The following is a 22,921-nucleotide window of genomic DNA, read 5'->3' on the forward strand; positions in this document are numbered from 1 at the left end:
ATTGCAACTATATGAAGCTATAAATCCATGTAGGCAAAATGAAAACAATTGTGTTTTAATTCAAAAGTAAAAGTGAAAAATCATTTGAAAATTAATACTCGAGAATGTAGGAAAATGATAAGGCAGCTACACATGATACAAAAATAGCTGAAAATATCAGCATTACAATGGAATATGGATTTTTGTTCTCAGTGGTGCCAATAAATTTTAGAAGTGGATTCTGATGCTTTGCTTCTATAAATTTTGATTCTAGCAGAAAAAAAATGAGGCGAAGTTTTTATCAGCTATTATTTGGTACTTATTTTATGGTTACCAGAAATGTAATGATTACCAGGAAATACCCTGAAACTACAAATGAAAGCAAATGGAATATTAGTTGCAGAGCAATGATAGTCCAATGTTGAGAGATAAAAATGAGAAAGTGTTTGAATTGGTAAGCGGATCTAGTCCCAAAGCGTAATATAGATCGAGGTCTGGTGGCAAAATCTGCCATAAAATTTGCTGCCACTCTCTCTAGCACAGTTTGCTCCACAGACCATATTGAGGCCTCAGTGTTTCTGGACTTTTCATTATAAATGCAAGTGCCTCATAATAATCATTTTTACTTTCCTACAGGAAGAACAAGTTATTTGGCTCCCTGCCCACATTCTACCTAAATGCTGAAAATCTGTCAGAGTACTCTCTGGTACAATGATTTCTATTGCTGTATTCAGAGTGCCTGAAATGAAAACAAACATTTTCTTTAAAAAAAGAAAGAAAGAAACTCAAAAGAAAAAACTGAGTTTTTATCTTTGTTCCATAGACCATATTGAGGCCTCATTTTTTCTGGACTTTCCATTGTAAATGTAAGTGCCCAATAATATAATCATCTTTACTTTCCTACAGGAAGAACAAGTTATTTGGCTCCCTGCCCCCATCCTAGTGAAATACTGAAAATTTGACAGAGTACTCTCTGGTACAATGATTTCTATTGCTATACTCAGAGTGCCTGAAATGAAAACAAACCTTTTCTTTAAAAAAAAAAAAAAAAAAAAACCTTAAAAGATAAAAATTGAGTTTAAAGTGGAGTTAGAATTGCTATGTCTCATAGATGTTTTTGTTCTTTCAAAAGCACAACATATAAAAGCTGAAGAAACATCAATAAAATCAAAGAAACTATGAAGTTGATTTGATTTTATACAATTCCAAGTGGTAGCTTTAAATAAGCCTTCCTGTTTTGAGTAAATTACCTTGAGCAAAGCTCTTTATGAAATAACGTGCCACTTTCCAAAAGCTTGCATTGGTGTTCTGCTCAGTTAGTGAATACCTTCCATTAAGGTTAAACCAATTACAGAGTACAAATGCTGTTTCAATTTTTTTTTTTTTTTAATTTCCTGCAGACACAAAGGTCAAATGTCTGAGAAACTTTTCCTTAGGTGGATTGAGTTTTCTGTTTGTTCTAAATGAGCTGTTATACCTATATTTCTGGGAATGCTCCCAATTTTTGGAGAAGGGTTTTGAAGCTCATGACATTCATCCCTTTTCAGTCTAGAGTTGAACAAGAGATGGATTACTTGTAGGAATTTTTTGCATCATATAGCAACTCTTGAACTTGTGGTTTTGTTTCAATTTGCAAAATTAATTTAGAAGAGCAGTAGATGGTTATTGTCGACCTCTTTGATTACAGAGCTGATGCATTAATTTTTATTGACAGATTTTCAATACTGTTTTATACTAATTGCATTGGATGCTGTTGCTTTTGATGTTTCTTTGGCTACAGTCTTTCTAAGCAGAGTATTTTATAGTATGCTGAGCACATGTTTATGGTGACTTCATGCATCCGGTGATTATCAGATTTCTATTTCAGTACCAACTATACCATCTTGAAATAATCAACTTTTTATAAATTGTATCTGAGGGAGACAAAAAAATGAATAAAAGAGTCAATGCATTTAACTTTCTTTAGTAGAGGTTAACATACAAATATAACTGGCACAGCAAGAGTAGAGACACATTAAGTGAACTCTGCTACAGTTGGCTATTTTGCTGCTACTAGTCTATTTTCTCACTTATTTGTGTACATACAAACTCAATTTTCTTGACAGCAATGGATAGTTAGATACCAAATTATTCAATACAGTTTTACATTTGAGTTCAAGTTAACTTGACTACCAATTTCTAAAGATAACTTTCCAAAGGCCCTTGAGAAATATGATTTAAAATGCTGTATTGTTCTATGGGTAAAAATGTGATTTCAGTCAACCCTCTCTTCCTGTTCCTAGTTAAGTGATGGCAGAGATGATCTATAACCTCAGGGATCTTCCTGTGTCAGACAGATTTGACTAAGAACACTGTATTTTCTGAAGAACATCATATTTTCTCAAGCAAACTTATTTTCTGGTTTGGCTTAGTTGAAGTTAACATTCAAATGTGTTGGCTTTCCCTTGGAGAGTGAAACTTGAACTATGGTCCCTTGGAAAGTGGAATTTGAACTATGTTGGGTAGCAGGGTAAATGAACCTGGAACTGCTGTATAATGTAGCTCACTGTTCAAAAAATTGATGGCCAATATTTGCTTATAATTGAGAACAGACTGTATGAATGTGGTTTTCTAAATCCATTATATGCAAATAATTTGCATTAATCTCATTGTTCTGGATTCATTTTAAAGCACTTTCAAGATTATCTCAGTTGAACTTTTCAATAACTTAGTGAATCCTTAACATAGACCATTATAAACAATTTGAGAAAAATTTTAGTATATATAATGACCGTAAAATCAACTTTTTATGATAATGCCACTTATTCTCCTAAAGAGTTATTCTAAATGTGATACTAGTAATGCTTAGATTTACAGCACTTTTAACATTTTATGTACTCTGAGAGTTTTATAATCTGCATATATAGTTTGTCTTCAGTCTTACACTGAGCATAAAACTTACTTTAAATAAGAAGTATAATTAATTGATACGTGACCAACCAATTTGTGAGCCTATATATCTTCAGTTTCTTAACTTCAGAATCAATTATTTTCTTGATTCCCTTTTTTAGAGCTGCCTTCAACTTTTCCTCTTTGAGAAAATAACTTTAAAAAGAATCAAAAGGGTCTTGGAATTAAGGTAAGGGCCAGGGGAAAAAAGTCTCTAGGACTATGGCAAATACTGGAACCTCTGCCATGTAGTTCATAAGCAAAAATACAAGGAGGTATAAACTTAGGTTCTTCTAGTTGCCTCTCAGTCCTTTAGGGTTATTCTTCCCTTTTTATGATTGCCATGTTATATTCTCAGAGTATATTCTAAACTTTATTCATTTTTACAGACAATGTAATTTCTGATTTGTCTTTTATTGATGTCATCATTGGTATACATCCGCCTGGTGGTATTTATGAGTAACATTCTGTATCTACATTATTACTTAAGTACATGACAGTCTTTATTCTGGGTTTTACAGTCCAGGGGAAGTACTGTTCTTCATTAAACTACTCCATTTTGTAAATTTTTATATCATTGTTCTTTTATTTTAGTACTTTTTCTATTTTTTAAATTTAATCTTCCTCTATGGATCCCAGTATTTTAATGTTTATTTTTCTTCCCTATTATTAATCATCATTTACTAAGGAAAACATAGTTACTACCAGAATTTGATAACAGGTTATTCATTGTAGGAACCAGAACTTATGAACTGGAAAAAGTGGAGGGAACAAAGTTCTGTAAGCTGGAACCACAGACTGGAGAAGTAATCACTGAGGTCAGCTGGAAGTCAGATTTAATAAAGAAGCCCAGGAAGGCATTATGTCTGCCTGCCATAACCATAGGGTGAGGGTGCATAGAGAAGTCTGATAAGCCATGCATCTGACTGTCACAGGAAAAAGGGCCTTTTTTTCACTGATTTCTTCTAAATTTTGTGAATTTCTCTGACTGGCAATCCAACCCTAAACCATACAGGGAAGGCTATCCTGGGAAATGTAGTTCCCAGCCTTAGAAGGGGTTTGTGGAGGTGCCACGTTTACATCAGACAATCCAGCTTTCAGAAAAAACAACATAGGCAACATACAAACACGAAACAAATGAGAAATGTACAAGTATTTTCTTATTTGTTATGGGGTACATTCGTAGACATTTCTAAGGTCATCCAAATTTGTGAAATACCAATTATGATTTTAATCTGTATTCTGCATATTTGTAATAATCAATTAGATAATATCCAGTTGTTTACAATATATTCCTATACTTTAATGTGATTTGAAGAATTAATAATTGATAATTCAATATCAAGACCCAAATTCAGTGGTAATAGATAAGACACATGTTTATTATTATATTTAAATGAATGCTAATATTATATTTATTATATTATAAGAAGGCTGCCTTCAATTCTTTTAATAGTGATGCTAAGTTCTGCAAGTACTCAAAGTATGCAATATTGCTTTTAATTTACTCTCTGTGACCAGTGAAATATATAAGGAGACATTTTAAACTCTTTTATTTGAATATTCCTACCATACTCAAGTCAGGGAACCAATACAAGATATGAGAGTTCTTCCAGATGGTGGTATATACATTCCAATTATTCAAGGACAAGAGGAATAACACCATGGTTTTCTATGGACCTACTGGACCAACTGTCAGAATGACTTGAAAAACTCCATTTGTCACCTGTTATTCATAAACTCTATTCTAGCAAGACAACTGTGAATGGGACTTTTGTTTGCTGTTGAATTGACTGGTTTTTGTTTGTAGCTTTGTTTGGTTCCATTCTGTCTGTTGGCTCATGACAGTCTAGCAATCCTAAAAATCTTCAGTCATCCATTCTTCCCACTTTACTATTCCCCTAGGAAATGTCTGTGCTCACTGCGGAAAACTGGAGGAATAGTTCTTGCATAAATACTTGTGCGGCACAGTGGGGTCCTCCCTCAAGTGTTGCAGGCTTTCTTTCAATCAATCAGTGGGCCTTGCTCTATAAACTGATTTAAGTATTCAAAAGAGTGGAAACCTATAATTATTCACTGCAGGACTGTCAACTCTCTTCCTGCCAGACCTTGACTATTTTGTTACACAAATGGAAGGATATTCTTGCCAGATGTCTGTCTGTCAGACTCCTAGGAACATGATGATTGATTAATCATCAGCATTATTCCCTGTAAGTAATTATGCCTTCCTTGCATCTCATAGCTATGTTCTGTTCTTTGGGCTATGCCCTCCTGGAATCCCACCATCCCTATTGATATTAAATTCCCCAGTTCCATGGCAGTGCTTCCTATTGCCACTGGACTGCAGAGGTCAGTCATCATTGATATTCTTAAAGGTCAGATGGCTCCCTCATCAAGGCATTCCCTACTACCTTAATAATTTTTTTTTTTTTTTTGAGACGGAGTTTCGCTCTTATTACCTAGGCTGGAGTGCAATGGCGCGATCTCGGCTCACCGCAACCTCCGCCTCCTAGGTTCAGGCAATTCTCCTGCCTCAGCCTCCTGAGTAGCTGGGATTACAGGCATGCGCCACCTTGCCCAGCTAATTTTTTGTATTTTAGGTAGAGATGCGGTTTCACCATGTTGAGCAGGATGGTCTCAATCTCTTGACCTCGTGATCCACCCGCCTCAGCCTCCCAAAGTGCTGGGATTACAGCGTGAGCCACCCTGCCCGGCCCTTACCTTAATAATTTTTAAGCATCTTCTGTATCTAATGGACCTACAGATAGAAACATTGGTTGTATTTAGGTATTACAGAGTAGATTCATTATTAATGTACACAGCTACTAAATCTGAGACTATCTTCAATACAATGTCAAAGAATTTATATCATCTCTACATCATTTGCTCCAGGTTAATATTCCCAGGTTTCAAGAAGTGATTCCAGAAAATTATGTCCAGTTACAGATATTTTTGCTAATTTCAATCCTAAGTCATAGGTGAATACCTTCATGTGGATGATTTTTTTTATATTTAATTTCTACATTTCATATATTTTTCTAATACCTTCAGGATCCATGACTATGCATTTCCTTCTGTGTGTGCTAGTTCATATTTTCCAGTTTTCCTCTTTCTTGGACATTTAAAGAATTGTTTTTAAGCCTACTTGGGATGTGCTGAAACCTGATTCTAGTTAGCTGGAGAGAATAGGTGACAGTGAAGTGCAGGAGAAGAGCAACATTTTATTTGATACCTACTTCAAAAGAGGTTTTGGATGGTCTACAGACAAAGAGGGGGCTGTGATGAGGGGTAAGGAACTGCCTCTGCCGGCCATGAGGGGTAAGAGGAACTTGGAGATTCCATAGTATTCAGCTCCTTTCTAATCAGTTTTTCTATTATGATCCTGGCATTGACATCAGAGACTTTTGGATACTTCTGATTTCATATCCACTGAGGATCTGACACCCTTATGACCATAATCTCGAGTTGAGTTTAAGCATTGTCTGCTTTGTGGCTGCAGCATAGTAGAATCTCCTTTAAACTGCAGAGCATCTCTTGCTTTCACAGCATCTCTTATGCGGCTGCATCGATCCTATTATTTTATTTGGCAAGATCTCTATGTCATTAAAGTAGACCGCTGAAATTACAACCTTCAGAACCGAAGACAGTAGTAACAAGGTCCCTTTGTTGGTCCCAGATCATGGAGACAGGCAAAACTGAGATATGTTGAGAGGCATCTAAACTTGCTTCGTTCATTATCTGTTTTGGAAATCTCCTTATTTTCATTTTTAAATCCTTTTACTGTCTATATTTCTGCAAATCATTAAATTATTTTTTCAACCAAACAGGACATATAACCCAAATTCAAGATGTCTTGCATTTGCGGTAGTTTTTGAACTAATCAACATCTGAGCTATGCACAACTTATTTCTTTTAGCTGAGAACACTTAAAATCTATTCTGAGCAATTTTCAAGACTACATTACATTGATATTAACCAGAGTCACCATATTGTACAATAGATTTCATGTATTTATTCCTCCTGTCTAACTTAAATTTTGTATCCTTTGACCAATATCTTTCAGACTCCTCTCACCAGATGTCTTGAATTTGGAGAAAATTAATTACGAATTACATTTAGAACATGTTGGTTGAAGATACCTGATGTTGAAAATCAGAGTAAAAGGTATGAATTTAAGGGTTACAAATTGTGATGTGGGTGTGCAACAGATAGCATAGAAAGAGAAGGGAAGACTTTCAAGGGCTGAGAGTCTATCTTTTACTGAACACAGAAGTATGGATTTGACAAAGGGCTTCTCATCCAACTTTCATCACTTTTCCCATTAACGAAACCTAACAGTAAAAGAGAAGAAGCAATTTTTCAAGCTATGTAGACCTGAAGATTAGAAATGAAACTAACATTTAACTAGCAGTTAAGGAAACACTTCCACAAATATTATTTAATTCTTACCACGGCCCTAAAAGATAAGTATTAGTGTAGTCAGTAACATGAATTTCCTCTCAAAATTTCCTTTCCAACTGCCTTTTAGATGGAGAGTTTGGAAATTTAAAAACTAACTTTCAGGATTTCCTTAATCTGGACTGTTGTATATAAATTAACTTTCACAAATTAGTTATACTGATGTGAGATGAAAAGGTCATAAATGTGATGGAGTTCGTTCTCTAGGTGATAATGGTTGCTGGCTAGCACAAATGTAGGGATCTGGACATTTGGAGATAACTATAGTGACTGGCCTCATTGATTCAGGGCCTGGTGAGTGACTGGGGGTGTGAGAGGTAGCTGTGGCAATTTTCGGACCTCAGATTTGTAGCTCTCTTGGACATAGCCTAGAAATAAATAGTTAAATCAGTTCTTTCACATTCTACAATTTTGCTTTTCCAATTATTCTGTACACTCTCTCTTAAATACCTTCTGCTTGAATATTGACATATTTCTTATTTAGTTTAACTTTTTTCTATATTAGAATAATTGTAGACACATGGAATGGTAAGAAATAATACAAAGCAAGACTTTGTAACTTTTATAAAAAGCCCCTCCATGATGGTAATACCTTACAAAATTTTAGTATAATATCTCAACTAGAATATTAAAATTGAAACAGTCAATATACTGGACATTTCCATCATCACAAGGATCCCTCATTTTGCTTTTTTATAATTATGCCCAATCCTCTATCACTCCATTTCTTAATCCCTGACAACCACTAATGTGTTCTATAAGTTTTTCACTTCAGGAAGGTTATCGTATTCATTGGCTAGGGCTGCCATACAAAGTACCACAATCTGGTTTAAACAACAGAAATTTATGCCCTCATAGTTCTAGAGGCTAGAAATGCAAGCTCAAGAGGTTGGCAGGGTGGTTTTTTCCTGAAGCTTTCTCTTTGATTGTTAGATGCCTGTCTTCTCCTGGTGTCTTCACATATTCTTGCCACTGTATGCGTGTGCATCCTAATCACCTCTTAATTTTAAAGGGACTGACCTCTTATTACCTTAGTTATCTCTTTTAAGACCCCATGTCCAAATATATAGTTACATTCTGAGGTACTAGGATTAAGGATTAAGCATACAAAATTCGCAGAAACATATTAAGCCTCTAACAGTTTATAAGTGAAATCATTTAGTATGAAACCTTTGGGGGATTAACTGGTTTTCACTCACCATAATTCTCTGAAGATTCATTGAGCTCGTTGTACCAATAGTTTATTCTTTTTGGGGCTCAGCAGTATTCCACAATAAAGTTATCCAAGTTTCTTTAACAATTCACTCTTTGAAGATCATCTGGGTCCTTTCTAGTTTTGAACTGTTCTGAATAAAACTAACAAACATTCATATACATGCTTTTGTATGAATGTAAGTTTTCTCCTGTGGAAAACTGCTCAAGAGTACAATTGCTGGATTATATGGTAGTTCTATGTGAGGTTTTTAAGAAAATTTCAAAATGTTTCCTAGAGTAATTGAACCATTTATATTCTTATAAGTAATTTAGGAGTGATCTAGTTTTTCTGTGTCCTCACCAGCACTCGGTGTTGTCACTTTTTCCTTTGCCATTCTGATAGATGTGTAGTAATATTTACTGTGATTTACATTTGCTTTTCCCCAATGGCTAATGACGTTGAACAGCTTTTCACGTACTTATTTTCCATTTGTAAATGCTTTTTGGTGAAATGGCTCTGCCTGTGATTGCTCATTTTCTAATCAGATTGTTTATTTCTTTACTGTTAAGTTTTATGAGTTTTTATAAATTCTAGATACTTGTTCTTTGTTAGATATATAGTTTTAAAATACTTTCTCTGAGTCTGTAGCTTGTCTTTTCATCCTCTTAGCAGCATTTTGCAGACTAAAACTTTTCATTTCAATAATTTCCAACATACCAGTTTTTCCTCTCACAATCATGCTTTTGGTGTCAAATCTAAGAGTTCTTTGCCTAACTCTACGTTCTGAAGATGTTCTTCATGCAACTCTTCTGTTTCTAAAAATCTTATAATTTCCTTTTTACATTGAAGTTTGTAATCTATTATGTGTTAATTTTTGTGTACAGTGTGAGATTCGATTTTTTTGGCCTATGAATTTGTGTCCAATTGTTTCACTCTTACTTGTTGAAAGAGTTACGTTTCTTCATTGTATTGCTTTCACACCTTGTCAAAAATCAGTTAGGTATATTTGTGTGGATCTGATTTTTGGTTCTCTATTATGTTCTGTTGATCTATACAATTATTCTTCTACCACAATCACAGTCTTAATTATTATACCTATATGTTAAATCTTGAAACCAGAGAAACAGATTCATTCCATTTTATTCTTCGTTTCAAAATTGTTTTAGTTATTCTAATTCCTCTTTTTATATAAGCTTTAGAATGATCTTATCTATATCTACAAAAAAATAGAATGTTGGTAAGAATTTTTTATGGTTATATATTAACTAGGCAAAAATTCATACTTGTTATGTTGAGCCTTATAGCCCTTTTGAATCAGTGATTTTTATTTTCAGGATACAGTTACTATAAATGTTAAACTGTAAGTTATAAATGATATTGTATTTTTAATTTTGGTATCCACATTTGTTGCTACTAGATAGAAATGTAATTGATTAGCTCTAAACATTTTTTTAGATTGATTTTGAATTTTTACGTTGACAAACATGTCATTTGCAAATAAAGAGAGTTTAATTTTTCCTTTCTAATTTGCATGACCTTAATTTTTATTTCTTGCCTTAATCCACTAGCTACAATTTCCACTGCTTGTTGCCTTGTTACAGATCTTAGAAGGGTATGTTGCAAACTTTCACCACTGAAGGAGAATGTTAAATGTAGGATTTCTGTAGATGCTGCTTACCAAACTGAGGATTTTTCTATATCAATTGATATGATTTAAAAAAATTAATTAATGTGAGGGACTATATTAATTATCAAATATTGACCTTGTTTTGCATCCCTGGAATGAACATCACTTGGCTACGGTGTATAACGTTTTTATATTGTCAAATTGTATGTGCTAACAGTTATAGTAGTTTGTGTAGTTCAAGAAAGGGCCCACTTTATCTATTTTGTCCAATTTATGTGTATAAAGTTTTTCATATCTTCTTGATGTCTGCAGGAATTATAGTGATACACTCTTTTTCATTCATGATATTGGTATTTGGTGTTCTTTCTCTCTGTGTCTTGCTACTTATTTATCAGTTTTATTGATCTTTTGCAAACAACCAGATCTTTGATTTTCACTTTTTTAAAAATCTGTTTTATTTCTACTCTTTATTATTTCTCCTGTTCTACTTGGTTTGGGTTTATTTTGCTCTTCTTCTTCTAGATACTTGAGGTAGGAACTTAGAATATTTCCTATGGCATTTAATGCCATACATTTTTTACTCAACACTACTTGAGATGTGTTCCACAAATGTTGATAAATTTTCCTTTATATTCAGTACAATGCATTTTTATATCTGACTGAAATATAGTCTTTGAGTTATTTAGGAGTGTATTATTTAACTAAAATGTTCATTAAACCAGTATATTAATCTCCAGCTACTATGCCTTAGATGAAACAATGGATTTGACTATGGAACATCAAGTAATTAAGCAGCTAGAGTTGTCATCCTATGGGTAACAGACTAACTTGTAAATTATGAACAGGTGTTCTACATTCCTTTGATACTTACCTCTTTTGCACTGATGATTCTATGTTGCTTCACATCTGTACTCTCATAGGGGGTCTCCCTACAACCTAATTATATTGAAGAAAAATGCTCAGGCACAGTTTACAGAAATGTAAGCATGATATGATTATACGAACTGGAGTGAATTTGTTACTCATAGTTCCACTAAAGGGTGATTTTCTTAAAAACAAGGGTAAGAAAAATCCTTCCAGTGAATAGATCTATGAATGGTGCTCTTTAACATTCACTTTATATGGAATGAGAAACAGTCATAGATAAAGATATACCCTTACTCCTGGGAAATAATATCTTGGATATTTGGTTAGGCATCTGAGAAAAAATCTGAAATATTAAAGGAAAGTAGGCCAAGAGACTAGCAGCCCAAGAGCAGACATACTTGGGGAAATTGACTTTGGCTAGGGATGCCTGCAATTATACCTACACCATGGGGGAAGACAAGAATAGATCTGGAACCTAAGTGATTCACTAGTCTGTCTTTTGGTATTTCCATGACCAATAAAAATAAATTGTGAATAGATATTGGTACAACTAAGAAATCATACTTCTTTGAGTTTGAATTTAATATGTGGGCCACTCCAGAGAGCAAGCAAACCAGATGAGAGAAGATGATGGCTAAGGATGAAGGAATTTTTATTTTATTCTTTTAAATTTATTTATTATATTTCACATTCTGAGGTACATACACAGAACGTGCAGGTTTGTTAAGTAGGTATACATGTGCCCTGGTGGTTTGCTGCATCCATCACTTTGTCATCTACATTAGGTATTTCTCCTAATGATATCCCTCCCGAATCCTCCCACCCACCAAGAGACCTTAGTGTGTGATGTTCCCCTCCCTGTATACGTGGGTTTTAAATGTTCACCCACTTATGAGTGAGACAATGTGGTGTTTGTTGTTTTTTTTCTTGTGTCATTTTGCTGAGAATGATGGTTTCCAGCTTCATCCATGTCCCTGCAAAGGACATGTAGTCATCCTTTTTTATGGCTACATAGTATTGCATGGTGAATAAGTACCACATTTTCTTTATCCAGTCTATCTTTGATGGGCATTTGGGTTGGTTCCAAGTCTTTGCTGTTGTAAACAGTGCCACAATAAACATATGAGTGCATGTGTCTTTATAATAGAATGAATTATTATCCTTTGGTTATATACTCAGTAATGGGATTGCTGGGTCAAATGGTATTTTTAGTTCTAGATCCTTGAGGAATCGCCACACTGTCTTCCACAATGGTTTTACACTCCCACCAACAGTGTAAAAGTGTTCCTGTTTCTCCACATCCTCTCCAGCATCTGTTGTCTCCAGATTTTTTTAATTATCTCCATTCTAACCAGCATGAGATGGTATCTCATTGTGGTTTTGATTTGCATTTCTCTAATGACCAGTGATGATGAGCTTTTTTTCATGTTTCTTTGCTGCATAAATGTCTTCTTTTGAGAAGTGCCTATTCATATCTTTAGCCTACTTTTTGACTGGGTTTGTTTTTTTCTTGCAAATTTGTTCTAGTTATCTGTAGATTCTGGATATTAGCCCTTTGTCAGATGGGTAGATTGCAAAAAGGTTTTTCCCATTCTGTTGGTTGACAGTTCACTCTAATGATAGTTTATTTTGCTTTGTGGAAGCTCTTTGGTTTAATTACATTCCATTTGTCTATTCTGGCTTTTGTTGCCATTGCTTTTAGTGTTTAGTCATGAATTCCTTGCCAATGCCTATGTCCTGAATGGTATTGCCTAGGTTTTCTTTTAGGGTTTTTATGGTGTTAGGTCTTATGTTTAAATCTTTAATCCATCTGGAGTTAATTTTTATATAAGGTGTGAGGAAGGGGTCCAGTTTCAGCTTTCTGCATATGGCTAGCCAGTTTTCCCAATACCATTTATTAAATAGGGAATCCTTTCCCCATTGCTTGGTTTTGTCTGGTTTGTCAAAAATCAGATGGTTGTAGATGTGTGGCATTGCCTCCAAGGCCTCTGTTCTGTTCCATTGGTCTGTATCTCTGTTTTGGTACCAGTACCATGCTGTTTTGATTATGGTAGTCTTGTAGTGTAGTTTGAAGTCAGGTAGTGTGATGCCTCCCGTTTTGTTCTATTTGCTTAGGATTGTCTTGGCTATGTTTGGTGATCAGCGAGATAGCAGTACTATTCATAGTAGTTCACTAAACTTAGGAAAAACAAGTTTATAGGAAAAACACATGTCTTGTATTTAGAAACAAAGTCAGACAGCTTCTCTGAATCTCAGTTTTTATCACCTGGGAATGTTAACCTTCCAAAATTACTGTGGTATTTAAGAGTTAAAATATAGTGTACTGTGACACACAGTGGGCACTTTTCTACCTTTTGATTTGAAAAATACATTCACAACATAAATCCCCCTTTTTTTCTAAAGATACTATGATCATAATATTATAATGTATGGCTATGCTAATATTGGACTAAGTTGTTCAAATTTGGGTTCATGATGGCAATTCCATATTTTCAATTTATTTGCTAAAATTCTATTAATAAGTTAAAAACTTGGAAGTACTTCTGCCCTATTTATTATCACTTGCTACTTTTGCCAGGTAAATTATATCTGTATATTTAACACATGATAGTGAGTGGAGTGCATCTATTTATTTCTGAAATGCTCATGACCGTGACTGAGGACAGAGAGTTTTTACAAATAGTACTCTGCTGTCATCTATAAAACTCTGGAGAGAAGAGAAAGTGTCCTGTGGAGTCCTTGGGAATTATAAACTCACTGCTGAGAACTTAGCACTTCCCTTGCTGGGGCTGTTATCTTTCATAAATGACCAGACTCTCCTAAAATGGCAAGTTACTTACTGGGATTATGATACCCGTATGGAAGCCTGTGCTAGTATTCTGACCTCAAAGTGTCCGATTAGCACACACTGTTATTTTACCTGACTAAATCACACATGCATTACGTTGCTTTTCTAGTAACAACCAGACAGTCCAGAGAAAATGAGGAGGTTTCCACTAAAAATCCCATATTGTAAATTGTCAGGTATTTAAAAAAAAATGTTTGAAGTCAATTACTCCTGAAAACTACTCACTAGCAACATTTTGGCTTGATATGGTCTAGACAGTGTCAAATGTAAATTATCCTATTTATATTTTAAAAATACAGATGTCTTGTCTATTGAATTACTACACTTATGCAGCTAAAATATTTACATACATAGAAATAATATTTCTGGTAAATAACTATTCTCTCTCTTGAGCAACCTAATCATGTTTTAATCTATTTTGAGGAATTAATTATGGAGTGATTGTCACATTTTTTTAATAAAACCCCCAACTCCATCTATACTTAAGCTTTTATTTTTATTGAGCCATACTAAATGTTTCATCAAAATTTTTGTTTCAACCAAAAATGTCTGACTTAATGATTTTTTGAAGAGCTATTAATCTTTCTCTGGATTGATAGATTGAAAAAGGAAGATAAAGTGATTGTTTTTGCTTGCTCTACCCTTTAAAAATTGCCTTGTGTAGATACAGTTTAAAAAACTAATTTCAACTGGTATCTGATACAGGCTAAGTTTTTATTCTCATCAAATGAGAATTTCGTTACAATAACAAGAAGCATTGTTCTCCTGCTAAGGAGAAATTTATGTCCTTGTAAGTGGCATGTCATGGAGCAAAATCTTGTACACTGTGTTGGGATTCTGTTTTCCTAAGACTTCAGCAATAATCCTGCTACAAGGAAGTACCTTGTGAGTAAACATTAGAGATTATACTCACAAGGTACTTCCCAGACACAAATTGAGTGACAAGAAAAGACTAAAATAAGTAAATCAACCTGCTTTTTTTTTAAGTGAACTACATGGTTGAAAAAAATCTAGGGAGAGGAGGGGGTCAATGTACATTTATTAATAATGACAACTTATAAAATATTTACTTGTTTTAACGTTTTAGCTTAGGATAAGAATAACTCCTAATAAATCTATCCAGCATAGAGATTAATTTTCCTGGTTGTGAGGAAGAGTTCCTGGTTCTGTTAAGAAGTCTATTACATTTTCTATAATGTGTGCATTAAAATAATATACTTCTCATATTGCAGTTCTATAGTAAGTATATTTTAATTACATTTTATTCAGGTTTATAAAAATATAATTAAAATATATATCATAGCATATGGAGTCTTAATTTTCAACATATTATTATTGTGTTATACAACAGAAGCTGAGTCAGCAGCAGAATTTTATTTTGTATGTATCTTTTGGAATGTTTCATAATATTGTAATATGCAAAAATAGGATACAAAGACACTTGTAGGTAGGAATAGGAATTTTGTAGACCAATCAAAATAGTCACAGCTATTGGCTAAATGCAGCTAGAGGTTTTATGTCACATTGACCAATAATATTGAGGTATCATTTTCTGTTAAAAAGTTGTATGATTTATTTTAAAGATATATATTGTTTTCTTTTCAAGCTATACTCTTAAGTCACCAATACTCTTATTTTTTAACAAGTATTAATATCTTGGGACACGAGATATCTTTGAAATAGCCCCAAACAGGTACTTTTTCAGGTGTCTAAGAAAATACCTTTTTAAATTACAAGTTGTAAAATCCTACAGGACAATATGAGCCATCTAAATTAAGTAGTCATATATGGTGGGGCCAGAAAAAGCATATTATAGCTTTTTTGTTAGCAAAAGGGAGTAATACATGATGCTGTTTTACAATAACCTAGAAAGCCACTTCTTCATTCATCATTAAGGTCTTTTTCTTGGATTTCGTATGAAGATTGATGTTTCTGAATTCCCAACCAATTCTTTTTCTCTTTGCAAGTTTCTACAGTGTTTGTTTTTAGTGCTTGTAGACTTACGTTCTTGGCATTCATGGCAAAGAAAGGGCGGGGGTGGGGTGGGTTACAGACAAGAGGAAGTTATTTGCAACTTGTTAGTATTCTATGTATCCATCTATCTATGATCAGGTCACTGACTAGGAAGCAGAAGAAAATCCTGAACATTATTTGCATTCTGTGAAGGACTTGACTGGCTTTTTTTATGAAAAATCTGTGCTTGAGGCATTATGATATGTAATATAAATGTGACAAGAGATTTGTAAACAGATCTGGTGAAAAGTCTATGAGCTAAGAGAAGTCAAAAACAGTTTTCAAATTTGTAAAGGGTTCAAATCCTGGATTTTATATTTACCAAAGTATATTTGCCTTCATACGTAGCCTTGGTATTTTGAGTATATTATACAAGATATGTGATAATAAAACAGGTACTTTTTGGATTTTCTGCCAAGATGGCTGAATAGGAACAACTCCGGTCCACAGTTCCCAGCATGAGCCACGCAGAAGGCAAGTGATTCCACATTTCTAACTGAGGTACCAGGCTCATCTCACTGGGACTAGTGAGACAGTGGGTGCAGCCCAAGCAGGGTGGGACATCACCTAACATGGGAAGCACAAGGGGCCAGATAACTCCCTCTCCTAGTCAAGGGAAGCCATTAGGGACTTTTCCCAACACTCTGGCTCAGATAGTGTTTTCCCATGGCCTTCACAACCTGCAGACCAGGAGATTCCCTCTGGTCCCTATAACACCAACACCCTGGGTTTCCAGAATGAAAGAAGGAGGCCATTTTAGCTGCAGCAGGTGTTTTATTCTTATGTCCCAGTGGTGGCTTGAATGCCAGTGAGACAGTATGACTCATTTCCCCCTGAAGCCAGAAACCCAAGTGATCTGGCTTGGCAGGTCCCACCTGAACAAAGACCAGCAAGGTAAGACCCATTGCCTTGAAATTCTCACAGCCAGCACAACAGTCTGAGCTCAAACCTGGGAAATTTGAGCTCATCAGGGGAGGAGCATCTGCCATTGCTGAGGCTTGGGTAGTGGGTTTTAGCCTCACCTGTGTAAACAAAATCACTGGAAAGTTTACACAGCAGCTGGGTGGAGCCCATGGCAGCTCATCAATGCCTCTGCAGGCAGACTGTCACTAGACACCCTTCTTGCTGGGCAGGGCATCTCCAAAAAAAATGCAGAAGCCTGTTGGGGACTTATAATTAAAGCCCCCACCTTCCTAGGACAGAGCACCTGGGAAAAGGGGCAGTTGTGGGTTCCACTTCAGCAGACTTAAATGTCCCTTCCCAGAAGATCTAGAGGAAGCAACAGCTCTCCCAGCATAGTACTTGAGCTCTGTTAAGGGACAGACTGCCTCCTCTAGTGGCTCCCTGACGCCCATGTATTCTGAATGACAGACATCTCATACAGGACAGCTCTGGCTAGCACCTTTCTGGGACAAAGCTACCAGTGGAAGGAATAGACAGCAATCTGTTCTGCAGCCCCTGTGGGTGATTCTCAGGTAAGAAGGGTCTAGAGTGGACTTCAGCAAACTCCAGCAGACCTGCAGCAGAGGGGTTTGACTGTTAGAAGGAAAACTAACACACAGACACACAAAGTTTTAACATAAAGGATGTCCACTCAAACACCCCATCCAAGTCCAACTTCAAAGACCAAAGATAGATGATAGATAAATCCATGATGATGGGAAGAAAACATCACAATAAGGCTAGAATTTCCAAAAAGCAAAATGCCTCTTCTCCTCCAAAGGATGACAGCTCTTCACCAGCAAGGGAACATAACTGGATAGAGAATGAGTTTGATGAATTGACAGAAGAGTCTTCAGAAGGTGGGTAATAAAAAATGTCTCTGAGCTAAAGGAGCATGTTCTAACCCAGTGCAAGGAAGCTAACAACCTTGAAAAAAGGTTAGATGAAATGCTAACCAGAATAACCAGTGTAGAGAAGAATATGAATGACTTGATGCAGCTGAAAAACACAGCACAAGAACTTTGTGAAGCATATACAAGTCTCAATAGCCAAATGGATCAAGTGGAAGAAAGGATATCAGAGACTGAAGACCAATTCAACGAAATAAAATAAGAAGGCAAGAATAGAGAAAAAAGAGTGAAAAGAAATGAACAAATCCCAAGAAATATGGAATTATGTGAAAAGTCCTAATCTATATTTGATCAGTGTTCCTGAATGTGACAGGGAGAATGAAACCAAGTTGGAAAACACTCTTCAGGATAGTATCCAGGAGAACTTTCCCAATGTAGCAAGCCAGGCCAACATTCAAACTCAGGAAATACAGTGACCACCACAGAGATTCCCCTAGACACATAATCGTCAGATTCACCATGGTTGAAATGAAGGAAAAAATGCTAAGGGCAGCCAAAGAGAAAGGTCTGGTTACCCACAAAGGGAAGCCCATCAGACTCACAGTGGATTTCTCAGCAGAAACCCTACAAGCCAAAAAAGTGGGGACCAATATTCAACATCCTTAAAGACGAGAATTTTCAACCCAGAATTTCATAGTCGGCCAAACTAAGCTTCATAAGCAAACAAGAAATAAAATCCCTTAGAGACAAGCAACTGCTGAGAGATTTTGTCACCACCAGGCCTGTGTTACAAGACCTCCTGAAGGAAGAACTAAACATGGAAAGGAGCAACCAGTACCAGCCACTGCTGGTACCAAATTGTAAAGACCATTGATGTGATGAAGAAACAGCATCAACTAATGGGCTAAACAACCAGCTAGCATCAAAATGGCAGGATAAAATTCACACATAACAATATTCACCTTAAATGTAAATGGGCTAAATGCCCAAATCAAAAGACATAGACTGGCAAATTGGATAGAGTCAAGACCCATTAGTGTGCTGTATCAGGAGAGCAACTAATGTGCAAAGACATTCACAGGGTCAAAATAAAGGGATGGAGCAATATTTACCAAGCAAATAGAGAAAAAAAGCAGGGGTTGCAATTCTAGTCTTTGATAAAACAGACTTTAAAACACAAAGATCAAAAGAGACAAAGAAGGGCATTATATAATGGTAAAGGGATCAATGCAATAAGGAGAGCAAACTATACTAAATATGTATGCAGCCAATACAGAAGCACCCAGATACACAAAGCAAGTTCTTAATGACCTATAAAGAGACTTATACTCCCACACAATAATAGTGGGAGACTTTAACACTCTACTGTCAATATTAGACAGATCAACCAGACAGAAATTAACAAGGATATCCAGGACTTGAGCTCAGATCTAGACCAGGCTGTCCTAATAGACATCTACAGAACTCTCCACCCCAAATCCGCAGAATATACATTCTTCTCAGCACCACATCACACGTATTCTAAAGTTGACCAAACAATTGGAAGTAATGGAAATCATAACACACAGTCTCTCATCAAATTAGAATTACAGATTAAGAAACTCACTCAAAACCATGCAGCTACTTAAAAACTGAACAACCTGCTCCTGAATGACTACCAGATAATTAATGAAATGAAGGCAGAAAAGAAAATGTTCTTTAAAACCAATGAGAACAAAGACACAACATACCAGAATCTGTGGGACACATTTCAAGCAGTGTCTAGAGGGAAATTTATAGCACTAAATGCCCACAAGAGAAGTGAGGAAAGCTATAAAATCGACACCCTAATGTCATGATTAAAATAACTAGAGAAGTAAGATCAAATTCAAAAGCTAGCGGAATACAAGAGATAACCAAGATCAGAGCGGAACTAAAGAAGATACACAGAAAACTTTTCAAAAATGAACAAATTCAGGAGCTGGTTTTTTAAAAAAGATCAACAAAATAGATAGACCACTAACCAGACTAATAAAGAAGAGAAGAATCAAATTGATGCAATAAAAAAATGGTAAAGGGATATCGCCACCGATCCCACAGAAACTACCATCAGAGATTACTACAACACCCCTATACAAATAAACAAGTAAATCTAGAAGAAATAGATAAATTCCTGGACACTTAACCCCTGCCAGGACAAACCAGAAGAAGCTGAATCCCTGAATAGATGAATAACAAGGTCTGAAATTGAGGCAGTAATTGGTAGCCTAAACCAAAGAAGTGCAGGACCAAACATGTTCACAGCCAAATTCTACCAGATATACAAAGAAAAGCTGGTACCATTCCTTCTGAAACTATTCCAAACAAAATACAAAAAGAGGGAATCCTCCCTAACTCATGCTATGAGACCAACATCATCCTGATACCAAAACCTGGCAGAGACACAACTAAAAAAGAACATTTCAGGCCAATATCTATGATGAACATTGAAGGGAAAATTCTCAATTAATTACTGGCAAACCAAATGCAGCAGCACATCAAAAAGCTTATCTATCATGATCAAGTTTTGGCTTCATCCCTGGGATACAAAGCTCATTCAACATATGCAAATCTATAAATGTAATCCATCACATAAACAGAACCAAAACAACAACCACGATTATCTGAGTAGCTGCAGAGAAGGCCTTTGACAAAATTCAGTAGCTCTTTATGCTAAAAACTCTCCAAAAAAAAAAACTAGGTATTGATAGAATGTATCTCAAAATAATAAGAGCTACTTATGACAAACCCACAGCCAATATCATACTGAATGGGCAAAAACTGGAAGCATTCCCTGTAAAAATCAGCATAAGACAAGAATGCCCTCTCTCACCACTCCTATTCAACATAATATTGGAGGTTCTGGCCAGGGCAATCAGGCAAGAAAAAGAAAAAAAAGTGTATTTAATTAGGAAAAGAGGGAGTGAAATTATCTCTGTTTGCAGTTGACATGATTGTATGTTTAGAATACTCCATTGTCTCAGCCCAAAATCTCCTTAAGCTGATAAGCAATTTCAGCAAAGTCTCAGGATAGAAAATCAGTGTGCAAAAAGTTACAAGCATTCCTATACACCAGTAACAAATTGCTTACAATTGTTTGGTCAATTTTAGAGAGCAAATCATGAGTGAACTCCCATTCACAACTGCTACAAAGAGAATAAGATACCTAGGAATATAGCAAACAAGGGATGTGAAGGACCTCTTCAAGGAGAACTACAAACCACTGTTCAAGGAACTGAGAGAGGACACAAACAGATGGAAAAACATTTCATGCTCATGGTTAGGAAGAATCAATATCATGAAAATGGCCATAATGCCCAAAGTAATTTATAGATTCAAGGCTATCCCCATCAAGCTACTATTGACTTTCTTTGCAGAATTGGAAAAAGCCACCTTAAACTTCATATGGAACCAAAAAAGAGCCCACATAGCCAAGACAATTCTAAGCAAAAAAAAAAAAAAAAAAAAAAAAAAAAAAGATGGAGGCAGGATGTTACCTGACTTCAAACTATACTAAAAGTCTACAGTAAACAAAACAGAATGGTAATGGTACCAAAATAGAGATATATACCAATGTAACAGAACAGAGGCCTCAAAAGTAACACCACACATCTACAACTATCTGATCTTTGACAAACCTGACAAAAGCATGCAATGGGAAAAAGATTCCCTATTTAAAATGGTGTTGGGAAAACTGGCTAGCCATATGCAGAAAGCAGAAACTAGATCCCTTTCTTCCACGTTATATGAGGCTTAACTCCAGATGGATTAAAGATTTAAGCATAAGACCTAACCAAATTTAAGCATAAAAACCCTAGAAGGAAACCTAGGCAATACCATTCAGGACATAGGTATAGGCAAGGACTTCATGACTAAAACACAAAAGCAATGGCAAGAAAAGCCAAAATAGACAAATGGGATCTAAATAAACTAAAGAGCTTCTGCACAGTAAAATAAAATATTACTAGAGTGAACCAACAACCAACAGAATGGAAAAAAACTTTTGCAGTCTACCCATCTGACAAAGTCGTAATATCTAGAATCTACAAAGAACTTAAACAAATTTACAAGGAAAAAAAACCATCAAATAGTGGGCAAAAGATATGAACAGACAATTCTCAAAAGAAGACATTTATGCAGCAAAGAAACATATGAAAAAAAGCTCATCATCACTGGTAATTAGAGAAATGCAAATCAAAACCACATTGAGATACCTTTGAATGGCAATCATTAACAAATTAGGAGACAGCAGTTGCTGGAGTGGATGTAGAGAAACAGGAACACTTTTACACTATTGGTGGGAGTGTAAATTAATTCAACCATTGTGGAAGACAGTGTGGCAATTCCTCAAGGATCTAGAACTAGAAATGCCATTTGACCCAGCAATCCCATTACTGGGTATATACCAAATGATTATAAATCATTCTATTATAAAGACATATATACACGTGTGTTTATTGTGGTAGTATTCACAATAGCAAAGACTTAGAGCTAACCCAAATGCCATCAGTGATAGACTGGATAAATGTGGCACATATACACCATGGAATACTACGCAGTCATAAACAATGATGTGTTCCTGTCCTCTGCAGGGACATAGATAAACCTGGAAACCATCATTCTCAGCAAACTGACACAAGAACAGAAAACCAAACACCACATGTTCTCACTCATAAGTGGGTGTTGAAAAATGAGATTGCATGGACACAGGGAAGGGAACATCACACACTAGGCTCTGTTGTGGGTGGGGTTAGGGGAGGGTTAGCATAGGGGAAGGATAGCATTAGGAGAATTACCTAATGTAGATGACAGCGTGATGGATGCAGCAAACCACCATGGCATGTGTATACCTATGCAACAAACCCGCACATTCTGCAAATGTACCACAGAAATTAAAGTGGAAAAATGTAAAATAACATGTACATGAGAGAACGTAGTTTCCAGATGAAAATAAGTATCAAATATTTCTAAAGGCAGGCATTTTTTATGCACTTTAGTGTGAAATGCTCAATTATGGAAAGTCATTTGTCAAAATCTATAAAAAGATTATCTTATAATAATAATAATTACATTCTTACCTTATGATGATCCACTCTCAGGCACTGCATTTGTGCTATTTCACTTACTTGTCACAGCAACCTATGAGATAGATGCTACTATTATTATTTTACAAGATGAAAATATTTTACAAAAAA

General features: G+C 35.5%; 1 long non-coding RNA gene across 1 annotated transcript in view; it reads left to right on the plus strand.

Annotated features, from left to right (window-relative positions):
- Positions 1-22,921, plus strand: part of LOC108593017 (uncharacterized) — a 131,360-nt gene that overhangs the window by 98,613 nt on the left and 9,826 nt on the right. The window contains exon 3 of the long non-coding RNA XR_004728357.3: positions 6,971-7,071. This is a non-coding gene — a long non-coding RNA (uncharacterized LOC108593017). The remainder of the gene's footprint in view (positions 1-6,970; positions 7,072-22,921) is intronic.

Source organism: Callithrix jacchus, chromosome 11, assembly GCF_049354715.1.
Source record: "Callithrix jacchus isolate 240 chromosome 11, calJac240_pri, whole genome shotgun sequence".
NCBI classification, from domain to species: domain Eukaryota; kingdom Metazoa; phylum Chordata; class Mammalia; order Primates; family Cebidae; genus Callithrix; species Callithrix jacchus.